This window comes from Cebus imitator, unplaced genomic scaffold, assembly GCF_001604975.1.
Source record: "Cebus imitator isolate Cc_AM_T3 unplaced genomic scaffold, Cebus_imitator-1.0 Scaffold3, whole genome shotgun sequence".
Lineage (NCBI taxonomy): Eukaryota > Metazoa > Chordata > Mammalia > Primates > Cebidae > Cebus > Cebus imitator.
In genome coordinates this window covers 13,659,301-13,667,360 of record NW_016107318.1, presented here as the reverse complement: position 1 = coordinate 13,667,360, position 8,060 = coordinate 13,659,301, and the positions used below count along the sequence as shown (strand labels likewise).

The 8,060-nt window shown below is 40.9% G+C and overlaps 1 long non-coding RNA gene across 1 annotated transcript in view; it reads left to right on the top strand.

The window, feature by feature from the left end:
- Nucleotides 1–6,417, top strand: part of LOC119471906 — a 26,191-nt gene extending 19,774 nt beyond the window's left edge. Inside the window, exons 2-3 of the long non-coding RNA XR_005201009.1 lie at nt 3,436–3,582; nt 5,173–6,417. This is a non-coding gene — a long non-coding RNA (uncharacterized LOC119471906). The remainder of the gene's footprint in view (nt 1–3,435; nt 3,583–5,172) is intronic.
- Nucleotides 6,418–8,060: the final 1,643 nt, after the last annotated feature.

The window sequence follows — 8,060 nt, the reverse complement described above, 5'->3', positions numbered from 1 at the left end:
TTTGGCTCTCAACTTGAATACCATTGGCATATAAAATTGTTACTGGTTTGTCTTCATTGATTGTATCCTGAAACTTTACTGAAGTTATTTATCAGTTCTAGGAGCCTTTTGACAGAGTTTCTTGGGTGTTGTAGGTATAGAATCATATCAACAGCAAAGAGAGATAATTTGACTTCATTTTTTTATTTGGATGACTTTTATTTTTTTTTGTCTTGCCTGACTGCTCTTGCTCAGACTTCCAGTACTATGTTGAATAGGAGTGGTGAAAGTGGACATCCTTGTCTTTTTCCTGTTCTTATGGGGAATGCTTCCAGCTTTTGCTTATCAAGGAAATTTAAAAAAGGCTACTTACGTGTTTGGGCCAATTGGCTTAATTAAGAAAATATGAGTTGCAAATCAAGGCTAAGAGAAAGAAAGAAAGAAAGAAAGAAAGAAGGAAGGAAGGAAGGAAGGAAAGAAAGAAAGAAAGAAAGAAAGAAAGAAAGGAAGGAAGGAAGGAAGGAAGAAGGAAGGAAGGAAAGAAAGAAGGAAGGAAAGAAAGAAAAGAAAGAAAGAAAGAGAAAGAAAGAAAGAAACAAAGAAACAAAGAAAGAAGGAAAGAAAGAAAATGATGCCTAATTTGCCTTTCTCTCAGTCTTTTCTGCCACAAAACTAGTTTAGTAGTGCAGTGAGCACCAAACCTGGAGTCCGTCCAGAGTTGAAACTTCAAGTTCTGCCACTTGCTAGTCGTGTAACCTTTCAGCTCAGACATTATACTGTTGCTTGTTTTCCATCACCATAAATTTGATATGGGTCTTTTTCCTGCTTCTTTTCATGCCTACAAATTTTTGATTGAAGAGCAGACATTGTTAATGTTATGTTTTGAGGTGTAGATTTTTTTCCAATCCTTCAAATATTTATTAGGCTTTATTCTGGGATGTAACTAAGTTACTTGGAAACAAATTGATCCTTTTGACTTGCTTTTAATCTTTGTTAGGGAAGCCCAGATCAGTTTTTAGTATAGGATTAATTTAGCCTCATTGCTAAGGTGGTAACTTCTGAATACTCTATTTTGTATCCCATGTATTATGAGGTATTTTACTCTTGCTAGTAGAAGCAGAATATTCCCTGACCCTGAGTGAGTTCTGGAGATTGCTCTTTTCTGATGGTTCTCTCCCTGTTCGGTGGTTTCCGAACTAACATGTGTGCCGATTAGTGTAGACTACAGATGCAAGCGGTCCCTCTGCATCTCTTTGTAGCTTTCCTTCTGTGTGGCTGTCTCCTTTAAAGTATCCTGCCCAGAAATTTAGCTGCTTGGCCTCCTGGAGCTCCAAACATTGTGTCCTTTAATTGCTAGGCTCTGTTTGGTTCCTCCCTCCTTTAATGTAACCTGGAAACACCTCAGACAGTGAGCTAGGGCATCATAGGACTCATCTTTTTGTTTCCCTTCCCCCCCCTTTTTTTTTTTTTTTTTTTGAGATGGAATCTTGCTCTGTTGCCAGGCTGGAGTGCAGTGGTGCAATCTCGGCTCACTGCAACCTCCACCTCCCAGGTTCAAGTGATTCTCCTGTCTTAGCCTCCAGAGTAGCTGGGACTACAGACACACACCACCATGCCCAGCTAATTTTTGTATTTTCAGTAGAGATGGGGTTTCATCATATTGGCCAGGCTGGTCTCAAACAGGGTTTCACTATGTTGGTCAGGATGGTCTCAATCTCTTGACCTTGTGATCCACCTGCCTCAGCCTCTGGAAGTGCTGGGATTACAGGCATGAGCCACGATGCTTGGCCTGTTTCCCTTCTCTTAAGAATCACTGTCCTGCTTTGTCTATTTCTCAATGCCTGACAATCAATGTTTCATATGTTTTTATTTAGAGTTTTAGATTTAAAGGTGGAAGTGTAAATCTAGTCCCTGTTAGTCTATCATGGCAAGAAGCAGAAGTTCACATCTGGCTTTAAGAACCACAGCCCCACTTTTCACCAGCTGTGTGGCCTAGGCAAGTTACATAACCTCCCAACCCTCAGTTCCTTCAGTGGTAAAGTGTAAAATTACAGTAATACCTATTTATAGTAGGGTTGTGAGAATTGAGTAAAATAATCCATGTGATGTACTTAGTCTGTTGCTTGGCATACAGCAAGTAGTTATAAAATTCTAGCAATGATGCTGATATTGGTGCTGAGAAAACATCTGTTCATACTGAACTCAAAGCCACAATGCCATAAGTTTTATCTCTATAAAGTGTCCAGAACTGGGTGTGGAGCTGTGCGCCTGTTCTCCTAGTGCTTTGGGAGGCTGAGGCAGGAGGATTACTTGAGGCCAGGAGGTTGAGGCTACAGTGAGCCATGATCACACCACTTACTGCAGGCTGGGTGACAGAGTGAGACCCTATCTCAAAAAAAAAAGAGAAAGATACTGAGACCAGCTCAGTCATAGAGACCCTCACCCAGGTGGCGCTGAAGAAATTAAGAAGCAGACACCCAGGTAGAACAGCAAAGTGGGACTATTGCGGGGCCAGCAGCCTTTGGAGCTGAGAGCCTCAGGATGCTGACAGCATTCTGGGCTGAGGGCCTTGAACAGACTCTGACCCACGTATTTATTCTCTCTGAACAGGTGATTATTATTAACAAACAGGTGCTCTGTGTTTTCTCATAGAACCAAGATAAACTAGGTAGGCAGCTAGTGCCTGCTTACCAGTGATCAAGGACAAAATAGAAAGTATTCTCCACGAGCGAGCCACGGGGGCAGGGTCACATATCCCGTGCTTCAAGAGTTGTTTTAACTGGTGTATGATATACATACATTGTTATACAACTTAGGATGTCCCAAGACGTTTTCCACTTGGCGGCGCTGGCCAGGTTTTTCTTGCCCCTGTTCTGAGCAAACAATATAGTCCATCATACGTTCAGCAGAAAGAAATATTTTGCATTTTATGAAAGGAGATTTCAATTCCCAGTGAAAGCTCCCACATGGAGTAAATTTAACCTCATGAAAAACTCACAAGACTGTCCTTATTTTCACCTTTTCTCTGCCGACTAGTTACCACGTTGCACACAGACTCATGTTCAGGAATCACCACTCCATGTGCTTCTCTTAGCTGCTGGTCCATCTGCCCCTGGAGTTCCCGCCACTCCAGTGTCTGGCTCAGGGCTTGCCGTACTCCTTAGTTTGAATCCTCCTGTTGTACCTTCCCGGGGCCTCTGCTGCTATGCTGGAAATACTCACTGGAACAGTAACAATTACTCAATGCCTGTTTTACTCACTACTGCGTGAGGAGTTAACTCGATCACTGTCACATGCAGAGTAGCTTCCAGCTACCTTTAAGTATTTATCAAATCGCTTTCATTTGAATTCTGGGTTGACTTTCCTTTGGAAGTGTTCTCTTATTAAATGCTAGCTGGGTCAGGTGACTGTGGCCTTCTTAGCCTATTACATCATTTCTCCCTCCTCTGAATGCAGGGACCAGAGGCTTCTCAAATTGCTTCCTGGTGCATCCCCATGGCAAAGGAAAATGACAGAGGACTTCTGGAGGTCCAGGAATATAGATCTATGCTGCCCACAAATACAGGAAATTTATTTGAAGTCTCATGATTTAGCTGAAAACTGGTATGATTGTTTTATTCTACTCTAATTATTCACTTAGAAAACCTCTTTTTTAGTTACTCACCATAGAGTAAAATGAAGGGTCTAAATGTCCTGCTTGCACGTGTTGATGTCTAATTTTCCTTGACACCAGTGCTCTATGCCACAAGAGTAGAGTTTCAAGTCTATGTTCTGCTCATTTGGTCTTATCACCCTTGAGAGAGAAGATAAATAGGGCTGGAAAGTTTTGTTGCAAAGATAAAGATGGGTGGCCAGGTGCAAATAAGTATAATATTCAAGCCTGGTTGGGTCCCTCTCATCACCTAGATGCTTGCTAATCAAAGCGTAACCTGAAGATCACTTGGAAGACTGTTAGGTAAGCAGAATCTAATGCCCATACCAACCTGCTGAATCAGAATCTGCATTTTAATAAGATCTATAGGATATTAAGAAGCACAGTAAAGTTAGAGAAGCACTGTCCCAGAGAAATAGATGTTTACAAAATAGAAGCTTTTAAAAAAATAACAGCAATATGACAGGATGCTCAACATCACTGATCATTAGGGAAATGCAAGTCAACACATTAGGAAAATGCAACACCTGCAATGATCAGTTATACGTCACTCCATTAGGATGACTATTAGAAACAAAACAGCAGAAAATAACAAGTATTGATCAGGAAATGAGGAAATCAGAAGCTCTGTGAGCATTGCTGGTAGGAATGTAAAATGGCAGAGCCACTGTGGAAAACAGTACAGTTCCTCAAAAAATTAAACATAGAATTATAATATGATCAAGCAATTCCACTCTGGGTATAGAACCAAAAGAATTGAAAGCAGAGATTCAAATAGGTGTTTGCATTCCTACGTCACAATAGATAAAAAATGGAAACAACCAAAATATTCATAGATAGATGAATGGATAAACAGAATGTGGTATATACACATGGACTATTATTCAGCCTTGGAAAGGAATGAACTTCTGATGTATGCCATGACATGGATGAACATTTAAGGAATTATGCTAAGTGAAATGAGAAGTAATCCAGACAGAAAAGGCCCAGTGTTTTATGATTCTATGTATATGAAGTACCCAGAATAGTCAAATTCATAGAGACAGAAAGGAGAATGGTAGTTTCTAGGGGCAGAAGGGAGGGGAGAGTAGGGATTTATGATTCAATGGGTATAGAGTACCTGTTTGTGATAAGAAGGTTCTAGAGATGAATGGTGATGATGGTTGCACAAGGGGATGAACATGCTTAATGTCACGGAAATGTACACTTAAAAATGTTTTAAATGGTTGGCTTTATGTTGTGTATAATTTACCACAGGAAAAAGTAATAACAGTCATAAAGGTTTATTTTAGGAAATTTGGAAACTACGGGGGCAGGGGGCATAGTGAAGAAAATATTCAACACTTAAATGTTAATCTCTAGAAATAAAAACTTTAAGAGTTTAATATATATATTTATCTTGTCCTTTTTATGCATGTGTACAAGTTTCTAATGACTGTGGAATATGTTGTTTGGTATTTTTGTAGTCAAGGATAGGAATGAACACCATTACTGAGCACTCTATGTGTCTCTTTCACTAACTCAGTTTTTTTCATCCTGAGAAAAACATTGTGAAATAAATTTTGTAGCTTCATTCTCCTGAAGAAAATCTTAGAAAACATGATCACGTTTGTAGGGGAGAAGAAATATTTTCTCACACACCCAGAGTTTATAGCTGAGGTATCTATAATAAAAGGTTAATCAGTGAAAAGCATACAAATTTATTTAATGCAAGTTTTATGTGACACAGGAACTTTCAGAAATGAAAACCCAAAGACACAAGGAAACAGATTTTTATGCTAAGTTTGATGAAGAAACAGACAGTTGTGAAGTATTGGACAAAGGGGTACGATGTGATGGTAACAAACTGGGGGAACGCAACGAGGTCTGTTTTCTATGACTACTCTCTATGTCTTCAGAGACAGGGTTGCTCCTTTTTTCTGGGCATTAGGAGGATACCTATGGAATGAGGGTCTTATCACCTGCTTTGAAGAAAGGTGAGGGGAAAATGAGAGACTTTCCTCTTCTGCTGTTTTCTCAAATACCAAGCTGCCATACTTCGTTTGGGGTACTGTGTCCTGAACCCATCAAGGTCATATAAATGGCAAAGAAAGGATTTAAAGCACATCTGTGTGTTCAAAAACACCATATTCTCCCCAGGATCTGACACTGCCTATAGCATTGGAAGGCAGAGTTCAGAAACCTAGTTTACACTCATTTTACAAAGCAATAAATTGAGGATCAGAGAAATTCATGTGACTTGCCACATATTACAAGCTTTGTATCGCACATTTCCATCAGTATCTGATGAGGTGTTAGGTGTGATTTCTTAGGCAGCGTTGGATCCTCCAGAGGGTGGCTTGCTGTTGACCTGGGTCACCTGAAGGTCTCCAATGGAGCGTCGTACGTGGGGTGGAGTCAGCTGTCCCTTGGACTCCTAGTTTATTCTTTGGGCTTGAGGCAAATCAGAGTCTCCTTGGCACAATAGTGCTGGGGACCTGGCTGCTGCCAGGAGGAATGTTCTGTTTGTTTTGGTCCAGAATCAGCCTGAGGGCGAATTCTTCCTGGAGAAGATGAAGGTGTAGATGGGGAGTGGCCACAACATGTGGCAATCCTGCCAGCTAGTGGCCGCATAAGGAATGGGCCTAAACCTGCCCAGGATGCTGCAGGCTGGGGACAAAAATACTCAGGTTGACTTGGAGTCGGAGGGCACGGGCTTCCTCACCTTGCTCTAGGTCCCTCTGGTCACCTAGGGGAGAGGCTCAGGGAGACCTGAAGAGATGAAATGATGTGTTCTAGGTATTTTCAAAGTCAGAATTAGAATCTGGTCTCTTAACATCCCAACTCTTTTTAGTCAAGAATTAGAATCTGGTCTCTTAACATCCCAACTCTTTTTAGTCATTTATTAAGAATGTTAAGGAGGCCAGGTGCAGTGGCTCACGCCTGTAATCCCAGCACTTTGGGAGGCTGAAGCATCAGATCACCTGAGGTCAGGAGTTCAAGACCAGCCTGGCCAACAGGGTAAAACTCCCTCTCTACTAAAAATACGAAAATTAGCTGGGTGTGGTGGTGGGTGCCTGTAATCCCAACTACTTGGGAGGCCGAGGCAGGAGAATCACTTGAATCTGGGAGGTGGAGGTTGCAGTGAGCTGAGATTGCGCCCCTGTACTCCAGCCTGAGTGACAGATCAAGACTCCATTAAAAAAAAGAAATTAAGGAACAATCACAAATAAGCTATCATGCACCAAGTTATTTCTATTTCTCACAGAGATTCTCCAGTGAAGATGCTTTCTTATGACTATTTTAGATTACTTTTTCCAAGTTGCACACCTCTTTGGTAATGACGTTGGAATCCACCAACAATAAGTAGGGTTCCCTGAAGCCGAAGTATCAAGTCCTCAGAATATACTGGTGGATATAAACTATTTTAGTCCCTGTCAAAGGGTCTTCCAAACTAGATAGACAATACGTGTTTTTTGATAAATACACAGGAGAAACAAGATCATTTTGACCATAGCTAAAATCAGCTTAAGTTAAAAAATTAAGGCCATGCTCGGTGGCTCATGCCTGTAATCCCAGCACTTTGGGAGGCTGAGGCAGGCAGATCACCTGAGATCAGGAGTTCAAGACCAGCCTGGCCAACATGGTGAAACCCCGTCTCTACTAAAATACAAAAATTAGCCAGGCATGGTGGCAGGTGCCTGTAATCCCAGCTACTAGGGAGGCTGAGACAGGAGAATCACTTGAACCTGGGAGGCAGAGGTTGCAGTGAGCTGAGATTGCACCACTGCACTCCAGCCTGGCTGACAGAGCAAGACTTCATCTAAAAAATAAAAATTAAAACATTAAAAGCAATCGTGGAAGAAGTAGCATTGACAGACATTGAAGGACTATTAGGATTTCAAAAAGTGAGTGATCTTACAATAAAAAGCACCCAGGAAGGATAAACTGCATGAAAAAAAGTGTGAGAGCAATTGGGGAAACAGAATAATCCATTTTGGCCACATATTGTAATACTGGGAACAAGGCAAAGAGAATAAGACCTCTAGAAAGTCTTCTCCATTTAGCAGTACGGAATGACTGGTAGCCCAAAAAGCCCTGATTCAAATGAGTGACGAGTAATGTTCCCAGGAGTACTTCCTCATTCCATGGGATGTTAACAGGTATTTGGCAGAAAAATGATTACGTGGTTAAATATGCTGGGAAAAATATTTAATTAAATTAACTTAGTTTATTATTTTACTTCTCTGGACTTTTAGTTTGCAGATGTGCATTGCACTGTGAATTTTTGAACAGCAGTTGATGTTTTAAGGGACCAGTGTTTTATAAAATGGAATTTTGAAAATTTATTCCACTAAAGGTTTTGCTCTTACTTGAGTTTTACGTTTTCCTGATGAAGGAGATCTGAATGTACTTAAAGGTAGAAAAGAAGGATTCAGAAAAAAAGGAG